The sequence below is a fragment of the Podarcis muralis genome, chromosome 7 (genome assembly GCF_964188315.1).
Source record: "Podarcis muralis chromosome 7, rPodMur119.hap1.1, whole genome shotgun sequence".
Classification (NCBI taxonomy): domain Eukaryota; kingdom Metazoa; phylum Chordata; class Lepidosauria; order Squamata; family Lacertidae; genus Podarcis; species Podarcis muralis.
In genome coordinates, this window is record NC_135661.1 from 47,514,390 (window position 1) to 47,530,754 (window position 16,365).

Below are 16,365 nucleotides of genomic sequence, written 5' to 3' on the forward strand. Positions count from 1 at the left end.
CTGGTATCAGTATTCTCCATAGGAAGTTGCAATTTTAGCCATGTGGTTTAAGAAATAAACACATTCCTTGACTCAGCCAAGCCTTTTAGGAAACATTTCTTTTGATTTTAGCATCATTAAATTCTCCGTTTGGGTTATGTGCCCAGCAGAGTTTATTTACCTCCCGATTGAAACTTACGATTTTCCCATACTTCAGGTTTTCTCATGGCTTGTTGTGTGCTGTAATTAGGGAGGAAAGAGATATTAATTCAGTTTGCATGATGTAATTCAGTTCATAATCCCTAAACCCATATTTTCCAAACCAGTACATGAATTGAAACACTGCTTTCCTTTCTAATTCAAAATTTTCTGATTTTTTTCTGACATTGCACAGCTCCGGGGGCAAGTTGGCAATCCTGCTGGTTTATTAAATCTAGCAGAAGGGGGCTTACTGGGTTGGGTCCAGAGTGTGACTAATGCTTCACTGCATGATGGCAAGATCCCTGCTGCACTGAAAGAGCCAGTGCAAAAATCACTCCTAAGGAAGCCAGTTCTGGACTCTTTGAATTGCAAGGACTATGAATCATTTGCAAATACCCGCTTTGAGGGAAGGTGGTGTTGTTGTTTAGTCACTTAGTCATGTCCTGCTCTTCGTGACCCCATGAACCAGAGCACACCAGGCACTCCTCTCTTCCACTCCCTCCTGCAGTTTGGTCAAACTCATGTTGGTAGCTTCAAGAACACTATCCAACCATCTCGTCCTCTGTCGTCCCCTTCTCCTTGTGCCCTCAATCTTTCCCAACATCAGGGTCTTTTCCAGGCAGTCTTCTCTTCTCATGAAGTGGCCAGAGCATTGGAGCCTCAGCTTCAGGATCTGTCCTTCCAGTGAGCACTCAGGGCTGATTTCCTTAAGAATGCATAAGTTTGATCTTCTTGCAGTCCATGGGACTCTCAAGAGTCTCCTCCAGCAACTTAATTCAAAAGCATCAATTCTTTGGCGATCAGCCTTCTTTATGGTCGAGCTCTCACTTCCATACATCACTACTGGGAAAACCATAGCTTTAACTATACACACCTTTGTTGGCAAGGTGATATCTCTGCTTTTTAAGATGCTGTCTAGGTTTGTCATTGCTTTTCTCCCAACAAGCAGGTGTCTTTTAATTTCGTGACTGCTGTCACCATCTGCAGTGATCATGGAACCCAAGAAAGTAAAATCTCTCACTGCCTCCATTTCTTCCCCTTCTATTTGCCAGTGGGTGGTGGGACCAGTGGCCATGATCTTAGTTTTTTTTTATGTTGAGCTTCAGACCATATTTTGCGCTCTCCTCTTTCACCTTCTCTGAGTTATTCAAGCCCCTTTGCTACGACAAGTCAGTGATCCATGAAGGAGAAGGTGATGGTAGTACAAGCATTTAGATCCAATCTAGATTGAGGAACGGCCATGGAACTGAGCTATCCTTGGTTGTCCTGATGGATGAGCTTTGCAGAGAGTGGGACAGGTTCCTGCTCCTTGATCTTTCCTCAGTTTTTGATACCATCAGCCATGGTTTCCTCCTGGACCAGCTCTGGGGAATGGGAATGGGGGCACTCTATTGCAGTGGTTCCAAGCCAGCCTTCAGGACTGAGCAGAGAGTAGCAATGGGAGAATGCCCTTCAGCCATATTTTGGGGTGCTGCAGGGGACTATCTTACCTCCATTGCTATTTAATATCTACATGATTCTGCTGAGAGTGGTCATTAGGAATTTGCTATCAGTGTGCTGGTGACACACAGCTCTATTTCTCCATAACATCTGAATCAGGAGATGCCACACAGGCTCTGGGCCATTGCATTGATGCAGTGGTGAAATGGATGAGGAGAAACAAGCTGAGCTTGAATCATGGCTAGACAGAAGCACTGTGGGCGAGTAGCTCCTGTGTTTGAGAAATTGGTCAATTGATGGGGATGCACTCTCCCTGAAGGAACAGGTTACAGTTTGGGTGTGCATCTGGATACAGCTCAGTTGTGGAGTCTGATGTAGCCTCAGTGGCTAAAAGTGTCTTTTACCAACTGTGACTGGTTTAACAGTTATGGCCAATTCTGGACCAGGAAAGCCTTGCCACAGTAGTTCATGCATTGGTTACTTCAAGATTGGATTACTGCAATGTATTCTATCTGGGGCTTCCCTTGTGCTTGATCTGGAAGCTGCAGTTGGTGCAGAATGCTGCAGCCTGATTTCTGACAGGAGTGAGGAACTGTCAGCACATAACACCTGTGCTCAGAGTTCTGTACTGGTTGCCGATTTACTACCAGTCCAAGTTCAAGGTGTTACTATGAGTATATAAATCCCAGTTTCCCTACAATATTACCTTAAGTCCATGTGTGCCCACTCAACCACTTTGATCAGTGGAATTGACACTACTGCAAGTGCCAGATATTACCTATTCCACATTTGTAAGAACTCTCTGGACTCCATCTGCTTTCTCCAAGCACCTTTGCTAACATCCTTCACTTATGCTGTGTAAAGCAGTGCTAACAATCTATTTACTTATCACTAGGAATTAAAGTGCCCACTCTTAGAAGTGCCACATATAACCTGAACTTATCAAAGCACCTACACTTTGGAACTCCTTGCCTGTTGAGATCAGGCAGACACCTTCACTGTAGTCTTTTCAGTGCCTGCTACAAATATCCCTGTTTTGACAAGCCTACCCAGATGCTTAGAAATTTGAGGTAATTTAATTTGTTTTAGGGACGTGGGTGGCGCTGTGGGTAAAACCTCAGCGCCTAGGACTTGCCGATCGTATGGTTGGCGGTTCGAATCACCGTGGCGGGGTGAGCTCCCATCGTTCGGTCCCAGCTCCTGCCCACCTAGCAGTTTGAAAGCACTCTTAAGTGCAAGTAGATAAATAGGGACCGCTTTATAGCGGGAAGGTAAATGGCATTTCTGTGTGCTGCGCTGGTGCTGGCTCGCCAGCTGCAGCTTCGTCACGCTGGCCACGTGACCTGGAAGTGTCTTTGGATGGTGCCGGCTCACGGCCTTTAGAGCGAGATGAGCATGCAACCCCAGAGTCGGACACGTCTGGCCCGTACGGGCAGGGGTACCTTTACCTTTACCTAATTTGTTTTAGCATTTCAACTTTTATATGTTTTAAAGAATTCTATTTTTTCTTGATATTATTGTTTTATCTTTTTCTAATCTGCCTTGAGGTTGTTGGGTTTTTTTACATAATCAAACAACAGTAGATAAAAGGCTACTTTTCATCAAACTAACAATGTACCAATAGTATGAAAATAAATAAATATGGCTGTTATGGGGTTTTTTGTTCTGTTTTGATGGTATAATGTATTTATATCCATGTCTTAAGTGTGCTGCAAGTTTCTTGGAGATCTTTGGATAATAAATGATGCACAGGACTAAATAATAAAAACAACGGAGAAGCAGCAAGCCAAGAGAATGAGAATTTGTTTGATGATGAAGAGGAGGAGGGAGGACCACATCTGTATTTTAAAACACAAATTTCAGATTTGAAGCTCTTATTGAAAATGGCCTCCCAGCTCTTTTGCATCTGCAAGAGCACATCATCTAGGAAGCTTTAATCTTTAAAGCAATCCTGTATTCATCCACTCACTTGTGTGTATTGCCTGCTGATTGCGCTATTTGTAGCCTCTTTCCTACTTGTATGGAAATTACACAGCCTACTTCAGCATTCTCTGGTCTTTAACAAGCGGGACTGGGAATTGAGGAATAATCAGTAATGGTTATCTGCCTTTCCTATTTAAGAACAATAATGATGTTCACTCATCCTGAACAAGGCCTTTAATTAATCATTGTAGTTATGCAGGTTGAAGTCCCAATGTTACCATCACTGAAGCATAACAGTAATATAAACTCTTGCTTAAGTGCTTTTGTTCTATGAAATAAATCTTTACACCCATCTCTAATAATTTATTAAAAGTTGGGACTCTTCCCCAGCATTATCTTTTATTGCAGTATTTCAGATCTAAGTTTTAAAAGGAACTTTGAAAAGGAACTTAAAGAAATATAGTTAAGTTGTTCAAAGCTGCAGTATTCAAGAATCTAAGTAGACATTTCGCAGGCATAAACACATGCCATTTTTATCCTTCCATGGAAAAGAAAAGGAAATGTCATGGTTAATCTTGAATTAACTTTTAGAAGAAGTAATCTAAATTTACACTAGTATTTGACTTTTTAAAAAAACAAACAAAAAAACCCCCAGATATATCCAAATTGCAGTACTGAATTACAGTCTTTCACATTGATTGCACAGAAACATCACAAAAGCAGATATGTGCAAAAGTTACATGAATGGGCTTTTCTGGGAACTTTTTGCTGTTCTGTCTGGACCAGACATATGCATTTAAGAAATAGAGAAATGCACTGGGTGGTGGTGGGGAGTGTAATTTTAGGCCTGGGGGGGCGCTTTGCCCTCTAGGCTAGGGGTCAGCAAACTTTTTCAGCAGGGGGCCAATCCACCATCCCTCAGACCTTGTGGGGGGCCATACTATATTTTGAAGGGAAAAAATGAACGAATTCCTATGCCCCACAAATACTCCAGAGACGCATTTTAAATAAAAGGACACATTCTCCTCATGTAAACATGCTGATTCCAAGACCATCCGTGGGGTGGATTGAGAAGGCGATTGGGCCACATCTGGCCCCCAGGCCTTAGTTTGCCTACCCATGCTCTAGGCTCTCTAAGTACTAGGAATCCCTAGGGTCATAAAGAACTACTGGTTTCCCCTTTAGTACACTTTTACAATCACCACCACCACCACCACCACCACCACCATCTACATCTTATGTCTCATTTTGCAGTCTTTGGAGTTCCTTGGTTTGTTGTTCCTTTTTTCCTGGCAAGCAAGATGCATCTTTCCTGTGTACATTTTCTGCAAATGCTACTGCAAAATAAGTGCAAATGGCTGTTAAAGAATCACCACCATGCCGTGTCAAAAGCAAAACTGCTTAGACATTTATGCATGGGCAGGAGCTAAAGCCGAAGTACTCATCCAAAAATCATTTTGTAGTACAATGGTATACATGTTTGCTCAGAATGCAGTTTCTTTAAATGGATTGGGTGGGGGGGAGGGTTCTCCCAGGTGAGTACAGGATTTCAGCACAGGCTGTGGCTTAGAGGTAGCACTCCAACATGGGGAAAGCTTCACATTATGGTATGTTTGCAAACACTAATTTTGGGGGGGCCTTCCACTGCATCTACGAAAGATGATAAACATTTGCATGTGACACAAAGTACATGCTAATTTTATGAAAATCTATGTCCTCTTTAGTGAATGGGTTAGACGGAACAATTCCCATACTTTGTTCTTGGCCCCAGAAAATCATGCTGTCTCTCCTGTCCTGGAATGTGCAAAGTTAAGAATCAGATGTGCTGTTCTGCCACCTTTTCCTCTGACCCTCCCCATCACTTGTATGTGACCTCATTCCTCATTTTCCATTAGGAAATATGGCCCTTGGAATGACAGATGCTCCTCAACTATCATTTAGGGTAATGAATGGGGCTCCCCTTATGGATTAAGGTGTTTTCATTCATCTAAATGAAATCTGACAGAAGAACATTTTAAACTTATTCTACTCCAAAAACAGTGGGGACAATATCCAGTATAAAATATGATTGAAATGCAGCTCAGATATGTCTATAATTTTCCCCACATGGAGAATCCCCACGCTGGAGGGTGCAGCAACTGACCTAGCAGAACAGGAAACTACATTGAGATAAAACACATACTTAAAAAAAAAGAAAGTGCAATTTAGAAGCAAACAAAAACAAATTGGCAAATCAATGCAGAAATGGAATGGCACAGGCTTGTGTATGAATATATGTGAAACTGACACACAGGAACAGACTGATCTGTCCTTCCGTAGGGAAGCCTCTTGCATTCTGATTTAAGCAGACTGCATGCCTGATGAATAATCTGTTAGTGATGGAATACATTATTATTTCTTCTTCTTTAATATATATTTTTAAAGCATTCATTTTCTCATCTCTCTCCCCTTTCCACCTCCAACTTTCCTCTTTTTATAGTTTTAACTTTTCCAGCAACAGACACAAAGAAAGATGGGTACACTGAACAAGGTGGATATCAAAGACCGCATCTCCCTTGTTGGTTTCACTACATGAAAGCTCTCTCCCAGTGCATTCCAGTGCTCCTCTCAGTGGTTTGTATAACGAGATTGCTAGAATCAGGGTGGCTGCTAGGAGCTAAAGGATTGTTGCTGCTATGGTAATTATTCTATCTGAAAAGGGAATATTTGCGGCTGTTGCCTTTCTTCTTTCTCATACATCATACAATATGCAGGGAAAGTATGCTCTGTTCTGGCACAAGAGATGCTCAGGCCTGGCCCCCATGAGCTTACAATTTAAAAGAGAGAGAAAAGATCAGACAAAACGCAGAGGAGGGAGCAAGACGGTGGCCGATTTAGGACTTGGTAATCGAGTATTGAAAGGAATAATAACAGCGTTGACTTAGCAGCTGTCTGGGTTTTCAAAATAGGAGCGGAATGGAAGGATATACAGAGGGGGGTGGCCTGGATTCTACATACTGCAGAGTGGCAGAGTGCTGAGGAGGGAATTTGAGGCAGCCCTGGACCAAATGGTATTCTGGGGGAGACCTTTGGGGCCCCTTTCATCCCATTAGTTCAACATTTATTACATTTGAAGTCCACTGCAGTCAAACTATCGTTATTAAAATAATATTTTATTAATTTTCAAAAAAAGCCCCAAACAAAAAAACACCGGAAAACCCAAACTTATACAGTAACAATATATATCCAAATATTTAAAGAATCAACTTCCCCCTAAACCCTTCCTTGGTTACATTGTGTTTCTTCACACCGCATGTCCTCTGTAGTCTAAAAGTCAGTATTTTTACTTATTATCTTATTCATAATCACATTACAAGTACTTCAAAATCCTGCCCAATGTATTGACCTGTGTAGAATGCTTCTGTATATTGTATATGCAATAAAGTTATTCCATTCTTCTTTAAATTCATTGTCATCTCTTCTTCTTAGTTTTAATGTCAGTTTAGCCATTTCAACATATTCCATTAATTAGACTTCCTAATCTTCTTTCGAGGGACACCTTCTTCTTTCCAGTACTGAGCTAATAAGGTTCATGCTGTTGTTGTTGCATATTTAAATAAAACCTTTTTTTGCTACTGGTACATCCCCTCCAATAATACCTAGTAGGAAGGCTTCTGGCTTTTTAATAAAGGTAATTTTAAACATCTTCTTCATTTCATTGTAAATCATTTCCTAATATTTCTTTACAATTTTGCAATCCCAATTTTACAATCGCTGGAGTCAAAGCAGCCCTACCTCTTTGCCTTCTGTGGTGAGTTCCTTTGAGCCACTAGAGTGCTAATGTTTTATTAGATAAGGTAAAGGGACCCCTGACCATTAGGTCCAGTCGTGGATGACTCTGGGATTGCGACGCTCATCTCGCTTTACTGGCTGAGGGAGCTGGCGTATAGCTTCCTGGTCATGTGGCCAGCATGACTAAGCTGCTTCTGGCGAACCAGAGCAGCGCACGGAAATGCCCTTTATTACCCACAGGCTAACATCTCCAAGGACATTTGACATACTTTTCCGTGTATAAGACTAGGTTTTCCCCCTTTAAAAATCATGCTAAAAAATGGGGGCTGTTAGCTGCTATTGTGCGTGTTAGTGGTTGCTGCATCAATGGGTGATGTTGATTGGCTGACGCTGCGGCAATGGGGTGGGCGATTGGCAGCTTCTGCCAGCAAGGGGACAGATGAGAGGTGGATTTTGCAATGTGTGTGGGTGAGCAATTTTTGTCATCCCCGCCCCCACCCAGCAAAGAAAGCTCAACAACTCTGTGCCATCTCCCCCCATTTTCTTAAATTTGAGACCCCCACAATAGGGGGCATGTCATACACGTAAAAGTACAGTAATTACCTTTTGACACATGACAGGAATCACCAGCTTGGCTTAATTAGCCCATAACACATGCTAATTCCAGAGGATTTTCAAATCGTCTAATATAAAAGCTTAAATACACATGGATCTAGCACAGTTTTAATAATCTAAGCCTTAATTAAATTCTAGCACCTATTTGTCCTAGGAATTTAGGTGAAGTCTTGCATCCAGAAACTACTAACATACAAAGAAAGCCAAAGGGAACATGGAACTTCATAAACCATTCTATCTTTGTCCTGCACCCAGATCTAGCTCTGTTTTACTTGGAAGGTAGTCCCATGCTGTTCAGTGCAACTTCTTTCTATTTAAGTGTGCACAAAATTACAGGTTTTAATTCTTACTGCAGGGTCCTAGTAAAATCTCAATGGGCTTTACAGAGCTTTCAGTAAGAAATGAATCCTGTCATCTCAGCCAATTTATTCAAATCCATGCCTTTTTCTGTTATCCCAAGACTCATATTCTAAAGGATGCATGCTCCTTCACTGTTCTAGTGGATTTGCAAAACATTAACCTATTTAACATGCAGGTAAGTTGCTGTGGGTAAATATAAAGGTGAAGCACTGGGAACCTTTAAATTTTTTGCAGGCCTCCATCTTCTGTATTAACAATTGTATAAAGGCATGATAGTATATGAAGATTGTCTCTTCAGCTCCACTGTCAGAATTCTATTCTCTTCAGCCATGTAATGCCTGGGAGCACCACTGGTTACCAGCTGGGGGAGAAATGATACATAGGGATGAGGGGGTGGAACTGTAGACCATATCAGCCTGTAAAAGGTAAAGGTAAAGGTACCCCTGCCCGTACGGGCCAGTCTTGACAGACTCTAGGGTTGTGCGCCCATCTCACTCAAGAGGCCGGGGGCCAGCGCTGTCCGGAGACACTTCCGGGTCACGTGGCCAGTGTGACACCGCTGCTCTGGCAAGCCAGAGCCGCACATGGAAACGCCGTTTACCTTCCCACTAGTAAGCGGTACCTATTTATCTACTTGCACCCGGGAGTGCTTTCGAACTGCTAGGTTGGCAGGCGCTGGGACCGAACAACGAGAGCACACCCCGCCGCGGGGATTCGAACTGCCGACCTTTCGATCGGCAAGCCCTAGGCGCTGAGGCTTTTACCCACAGCGCCACCCGCGTCCCCATATCAGCCTGTAGCATGCCCCAATCAGCATCTTTTGTCTTTTCTTTGCATGCCCCCCAGGAGTGGTGTAGGAAATAGATTCCAGTTTCCCCTTGCTTTTTCAATTTATTTCAACTTTTTAAAACCCCTGCATTACTCACAACTGTGCCAAGATCTTTCTACTGCAGAGGTGGGGAACCTCAGGCCCAACGGCCAAATGTGGCCCTCTAGGTTTCTCAATCAGGCCTCCAGAATGCTCCACAAGACACACATCCCAGTGGCCTTTCTTCATATCCCAGGAGCTTTTTGCTTGCTGGGAACTCTGAATCCTGTTAATGTTTCTAGCTTGTCTGGATGGAGGATAGAGAACATTGTGTGTCAGTGTGCATAGAAACTATCCTTTCACACAAGAGTAAAATTTACACTTACTGTATTTCTCTGTCTGCTGTTGTGACTGGTCTGGCTGCCCAGTGGCTGCCCATTGGAAGGTTGCCCAGATGGGTATGTAGCTCTTGGGCTGAAAAGGATATTCTACTTCTGCACAAGAGCTTCCCACTGGTCACACTTCCTAGAATGTCTTGGGAGTGATGCCTCATCAAAGCACATCATTTCAACGGCATTCTGGGAAATGTGGCTGCTTAGCCGTAGGTGTGAGACTCTCTTCACACCTTCCACACTTCTTGGTTGAAATTGGTGGAAAGACCACTTCCATTGGTGGAAAGACCACTACAGTGGTAGCTTGGTTCTCAAATGCCTTGGTACTCAAACAACTTGGAACCCAAACACTGCAAATCTGGAAGTAAGTGTTCCAATTTGCGAACCTTTTTCGGAAGCCAGGCATGCTCTGTTTTGAGTGCCACACTTCTTTTTGTCAGTGTCACACTTTCATTTTGAGTGTTACTCTGAGGTCTGTCTGTTTTTGCCATTTTTACCATTTTTTAACATTTTTTTTTTACAATTTTTACCATTTTTTTGCTTTCATTTTATGGATCAATGGTCTCGTTAGATAGTAAAATTCATGTTAAATTGCTGTTTTAGGGGTTGTTTTTAAAAGTCTGAAATGGATTAATCCATTTTGCATTTCTTTCTATCGGAAAGCACGCCTTGGTTTTGGAATGCTTTGGTTTTGGAATGGACTTCCAGAACGGATTAAGTTTGAGAACCAAGGTACCATGGTAATAATCTTGTCACCACAAGAAAGAATCAGAAAAGCCACCCCTATTTTTTAAAAGGGAAGGGATATTTTCAGGAAACTAGAGAGGGGATTTGGGCCCAGCCTTAACACAGATAAATTTGAAGGCCCCCTTTCCAGGTTTGTTTGGGATGGTTTGTATTTCTGAACTATTTCTTCCCCTAAAGAATGTCAGGATCTGCCTGTTGCTGCTGCTTTGTAGGAATACTGAATAACTTTTTATTTCATTCTTTTTTCTTTAAAAGCATGGTTGATGCACTGTGTCATGATGCAACATGTCACAATAAAAGAAGGATCAAACACTGAAATAACTACTTTGCTTGCCAGTCATAGAACAATCTCAGTCCATCAGCACTCAAATTATTATAGAACTGTTTGATATGTGTACTAAAAAGATGAGACAGTCTGTGTTCTTGCCTTGCCTTGCAGTACTTCAGCAAATAGAATTACTTAATAGGATTACTATTGAACTGTGCTGCATATTTCTGTTTCAATAATAGTCTTTGTACATTGTCTTCCTTTGTACTTTACATCTGTAACCATATTAACTCTTAGTATAAAAAGTCATATAAAATGTTATATATATATATATATATATATATATATATATATATATATATGCGCAGGCAATATCGAACAATAAATTGTGTTTTACTCATAACGCTTTAACAAGCCACAGCAAATCAAATTCTAAAAATTAATGATTTTTAATAAAATATGAAATGATCTATTGTCTGCTTGCTACATAAAGTCTCAAACAGAAATTATTCTTTTCCTTTGATATTGCACCAAAAGTATGCACTGAGCTGTTTCCAGTGTTAGCTCAAAGTAAATCCATTGACATTAATGGGCATGACCAACTTAGGTCCATTAATTTCAGTGAATTTATTTAGAGTATGATTAATGTTGGATACAACCTATTGGGTTTAGGATAGTCATAAAAAAATGTACAAGTCTTGGATCTGACCCAGCCTTATGCCTAGTATATCGGATGCTTGAGGGCTTTCACCAGGATCCTTGTGTGTCACTCTTTTATTAGGGCTGCTGGGAGGAAGAAAGCTGTCAGACCTCAGCCTACATGTAGACAATAATCCAAAGCATCAAAGTCAGGGGATGTAATCTACTTCTGGAGCCAACAGACTTAGCAAGAAGAGCAGGTAAGGAATACGTTGCTGATACTGAGAGTAAAAATTGTATAGGACCAGACCTCTGGTGATTCTCCAGGTCACTTTATCAGGATGTGTTGAGGAGCTGCACTATAAGAGTGATGTCACAAAGCAGGAAAGATCATGCTGGTAACTCCCTCAAACTAACAACTACCCTGGTGGCTCTGGAAGCAAAGCCTCCCAGAACCTCACAGCTGAGCTATTTGGATATCTATATGTTCATCTGCCAGTAAACTGCAATATTTTTTTAAAGTAAATCTATTCCTTTGCATTTTTTTAAAAGGTGAAACATCTCAATAAGATAAACATACCATGAACTTTTGAACAACATTAAGTGTCATGTGTGATGTGAGACTCACCAGTCTCCCTCTTTCTTGCATTGGCACACATACACACACATACACACACCAGTTTTCATGCTTGCATATACACCAGTCATTAGCTTCAGAGTCCTTTTCAAAGCACAAAATCACATTTATATTCCCATTATGCTTCCAATGCCACCCATGCAAAGGGAGAGTGGAATCTAACATATTAATGTCAAATTGAAAGTGATTAAGAGTCAAATTCATTGTGTCGTTGTCATACAATCTGTGAATGACCTTATTGCCAGCTGGGAAAGTATAGCCTCTCTTGTGAGATTTCTCATGCAGGATTGCATGCTTAAACTGGAGAGCAGCCTGCCAGCTAGAGACTAAAGCAAGAGGCCGCCTTGAAGGGGGGAAGGGGGCACTTTAATGTCAGCTTCATTTTCTAAACTAAACTGAGAAATGGGATTTGCAAAAGCCTGTGCAACACAGACATTGGAGGCAGCACCAAGATGTGTAACCTTGCTCTACCCTGCATGTGGAGGGAATGTCTGAACACATCTTAGCTACACATCCTGCCCACATCAACAATTTCTGTGTGTCCACCTGGCTCTGTCAGGGGAAGCAAATCCCGGTTACCAACCTGACATGTGCACACCCACCTGCTTGCAACAGAGTCATGCATTTCTGACTCCAGCCATTGAACTTCCATGTAATGTGGGGTGAAGTAGGGGACAGCAAGTCACAGAGAAGAAGGCATAATCGAGGGTTCCACTTGAGACACAGAGCATTTGATGGTGCTTTCAGTGTATCTGAGGCAGAGCCTTAATGTAAGCTGAATATGCTGCAGCAAGAGGGAGAACAAAAGCACACCATTTCTAGCCCTGCATTATTATTATTATTATTATTATTATTATTATTATTATTATTATTATGAATGAAGAGATACCAAAGCAGAGTCAATATTTCTCAGAAGTAATTTTTTTTCAGAGAAAATTTCTGATATTTTCTTTTTCTCATCCTTTAGGAAAAAGAAGACCAATCTGGATACTATTCTTCAGGATCATCATCAACATCCTTTATTTTGTGGTGACCACCATTCTCCACCTTCAAACACACACATACCACACAATCCAGGAACAATTTTGGGCATTGCAGAGGATGCAAAATGGTGACCAGGCTGCCAACATAGTTGTTCCTCCTGTCACCTGCAGTCAGTGGAAGCTGGTTCAATCAGGACAAATGGGGCACTGCCCCACTAATTTCAGTTTGCTCTCAGCCAACTTTCACTTGCCTGCCTTCTTACTTACAACCAATCAAGGGTCTGGCCCTGCTTCTCAGCTGCCTCCTCCTTAGTCTCAGTATTGCCCTTGTAGAACTCAGCAAGGAGGAACATGGTGACGAAACTAGAATTAATTGACTCTGGCTGCCATTGGCTACTGTTGGCCTCCCTGCATTCTACCCTATTAGTACCAATAAGCACCAGCCACCACTGTTTGCAGTAGCAGAGAAGGAAATACTTAGGGGGGAGAAAATACAAATGTTGTGTTATTGACACTGCTAATTATACTCAGCCCCATCCCTTCAAAAGTGAGGGACTCTTGGTACCTCTAGCAAAGAATTGCTTATTCAGACATGGTGGTTCCCAGGTAGGAGTATTCCTAATCATCTGCTACTTGATTCATTTAACTGGGAAAGCCAGAGAATGAACCTGGGAACTTCTGCATAGAAAATGGGTTTTGTGCGATGGTCTCTTTCCAAGACCTTTCTCATCTGGAACAAGTCCTCTGATGAATGAATGGTCAGGATGATCAGTAAGTTAGTTGATAAGAGTTTGAGAATAGATGAAATTTGAGAAAAAGTTAATCTTTTGTTTAATATTATGCCTATCTAAGTATTTAAGATTTTGGAAAATAAACTTAAATTTGGAGACATAATATGGGAAAAATACAAATAAGAAATTGAAACAAGGTGATAATTTGCTGTTTAGAATTTTATAAATTTGGAAAGCAGGAACGAAAGATGTGAGGAAGTCCAAAAGTGAGGAAAGTAAGAATCTGACTTTGATGTTATATCTTTTCCTTTTTTGTATGTTTTTTTGTTTTTTTTTTGTTTTTTCTCTTTTGTCTGTTTATTGTATTGTTGGGGGTGGGATTATATGTGTTGGATGTTTAAAAACTTTTGAATAATTTTTTTTTAAAAAAAAATGAATGGTCAGGATGATATGGGAAAAATCTGTTGCTCAGTTGCAAGCTGAATGCTTGCTTACTATTCTACTATTCTGCAATGGAAAAACTGCACATGCTTCTTCTGATTATTACTTTTTTTTTTAAAAGGGAGTCCCTTTATTATATATTTTAAGGAAAAAATGCAAACCAGGCAATAACCAGTATTTCTTGCACACTACAAGGTCTAAACAGTATCCAAGATCAGCAAAGATTACAATTTCAGAGCTGTTTATTTCCCCCCTATTTTTTTCCTTCTTTAACAATGTAAGATAGACAGAATGAATATAAATGTGTGTGCGTGTGTTTCATCTATCAGATGTTCTTATCCAAATTTAATCCAGCACATACAGCTATGCTGCAAGAATCAAACATTCAATAAAAACTGTTTGAAAATTATGCACTCCAACTAAACTAGACTTTTTTTTTTACTGCTACTAACTTCTTCATCTCAACACATTATTATCCGGAAAGCTGGCAATAATAGTGGCTACTGGAATCCCTTGCAGCTGTACTTGTAATTTTATATGCATAATTAAGTAGTAGGTGACATTTTTTTTTGGGGGGGGGGGAATAGCCGCCACCCCTTTTCCTAAAGGTTTTCTGCTTCAGATATACTAAAACAAGATGTATAGCATTACCAAATTCTAACACACTGTTTTCTCTCTTTTCGAAATAATAAGTAAGGATTTGAGTGTAACCATCAGCATTCCTAAGGGTAGTAAGAAACAACCATTACTTTTGTTTACAGCACAAGACTCTAAATTATATGAAAATATCATGCAGGCATAGTCATTTTCCAATTCAGTAAAGAGATGGATGGTCTCCAGGGTAAGGCTGTCACATGAAGGGGAATCAAACCAGCTGAATAATACTGTAAGTCTGAGCATCAAGCCAGCTCAACTGAGCCATGATACGAATAACAGCATCCTTCGAGGATCCGGCTGACAGATTTCATTTGTCTGAGTTCAGATCTTACTCCATTGTCAGAAGTTATATCTTTCAACTCTCCCTTTGGTGCTGTACAGACTACCTTCTATCCCTAGGTATTATCAGGGGACTAAAAAGAGTCTCCCTGATTAATAAGAATAATAATAATAATCTGACTGGCTTAGTACAAGCAGAAAGCTATTTTCTTTTAAATGTGTTAATTTAACCATTTACTAATATAAGAACACAGATATAGGCATTAAGGAACCTTTTCTTAACCCTGGGGCTGCATTCTCTTCAGGACCACTTCCAAGGGCCACCTGCCAGAGTACAGGGCAGAGGTAATAGTAGGTGGGCAAATAATGCAAACTTTACCTTTGTACAGTAGACTAGTTTCTACACACTCTGAAGCACCCATCTCTATCCTCCATCCATATAAGCAAGAGGCATTATCAGAGGTCAAGGACACATTCTAACTATGCAGAAACAACCAGGGAAGAAAGAAGTGAGGAGTGTGGCTTAGGGAGAGTTTCAAGGGATGGAAAGAGAGGCCTGGAGGACCACATTCTGCCCCTGGGTCCAAGGTTCCCTTTACCTGATATATGTAAACAACGGGAGACTTCTTTACTCAAGCAAAGCTTACTTTGAACAGGAAGTCCTCTTACAATCCTTCCTGACCAAGTCAGCTGGGATGGACAGGTTTGATCCAGGGCCTATAAAAAAAGATGTTTTGCCCCTGAATAACATGTAAAAGTTCAGATGGGTTTGGATGGATTGCCTGTCGATGGGTTGTCTGAATCAACCCAAAGAAGGAACTTCAAGACAAATGCGACATAATTCAGGCAAGTTTTTCTGCTCGGTGAACAGCAGAAAGAAATGCTGAATGGTATCTTTCTGTTTGTTTTTAATGCTTACTTCAGTAGCCCTGGGGAAGAGTTACATATTATCAAAGGCTAATAATACTAAAACAGCTTCTATGAGACCTAAAGGGAATTCATCTTGTTCAGTTAACCTTTGAGTCAAGGGACTACAGATGCTCTTCATCTCCTTGCAGTCTCCCCACCTCCGCTGCAAATATGATCAAGGAAATGGAAGGGGAACACAGTAAGATTTCATTAACAAAGAGACTTGGGAAATTCTCAAAGGGCAGTTTAGTAAACTCTGCTCCTTATTTAATAATAAATATTGATTATTTAACAGCCAAGTTTCCAGATGCTGAAACGACAAAACATGGGAGAGGCAGCAAATCTTCAGTGCTGGAACACTCCTGAAAAGAAAAAAAAAGACCATGAAAGTCCATGAAAGTCTCAAATTCCATTTCTTCCACTTTGCTGATCGGCAACTCAGCCTAAGCCTACTGACCATAACTCCAGAGCTTTTCTGAATGTCTCACATGCTTTATCAGGGTTCCCAACTGCATGGAGAATTCTACTCACATTCAAGCAAACTAGAATATGATACCCACAATTTTTCTCCATTCAATAAAGGAT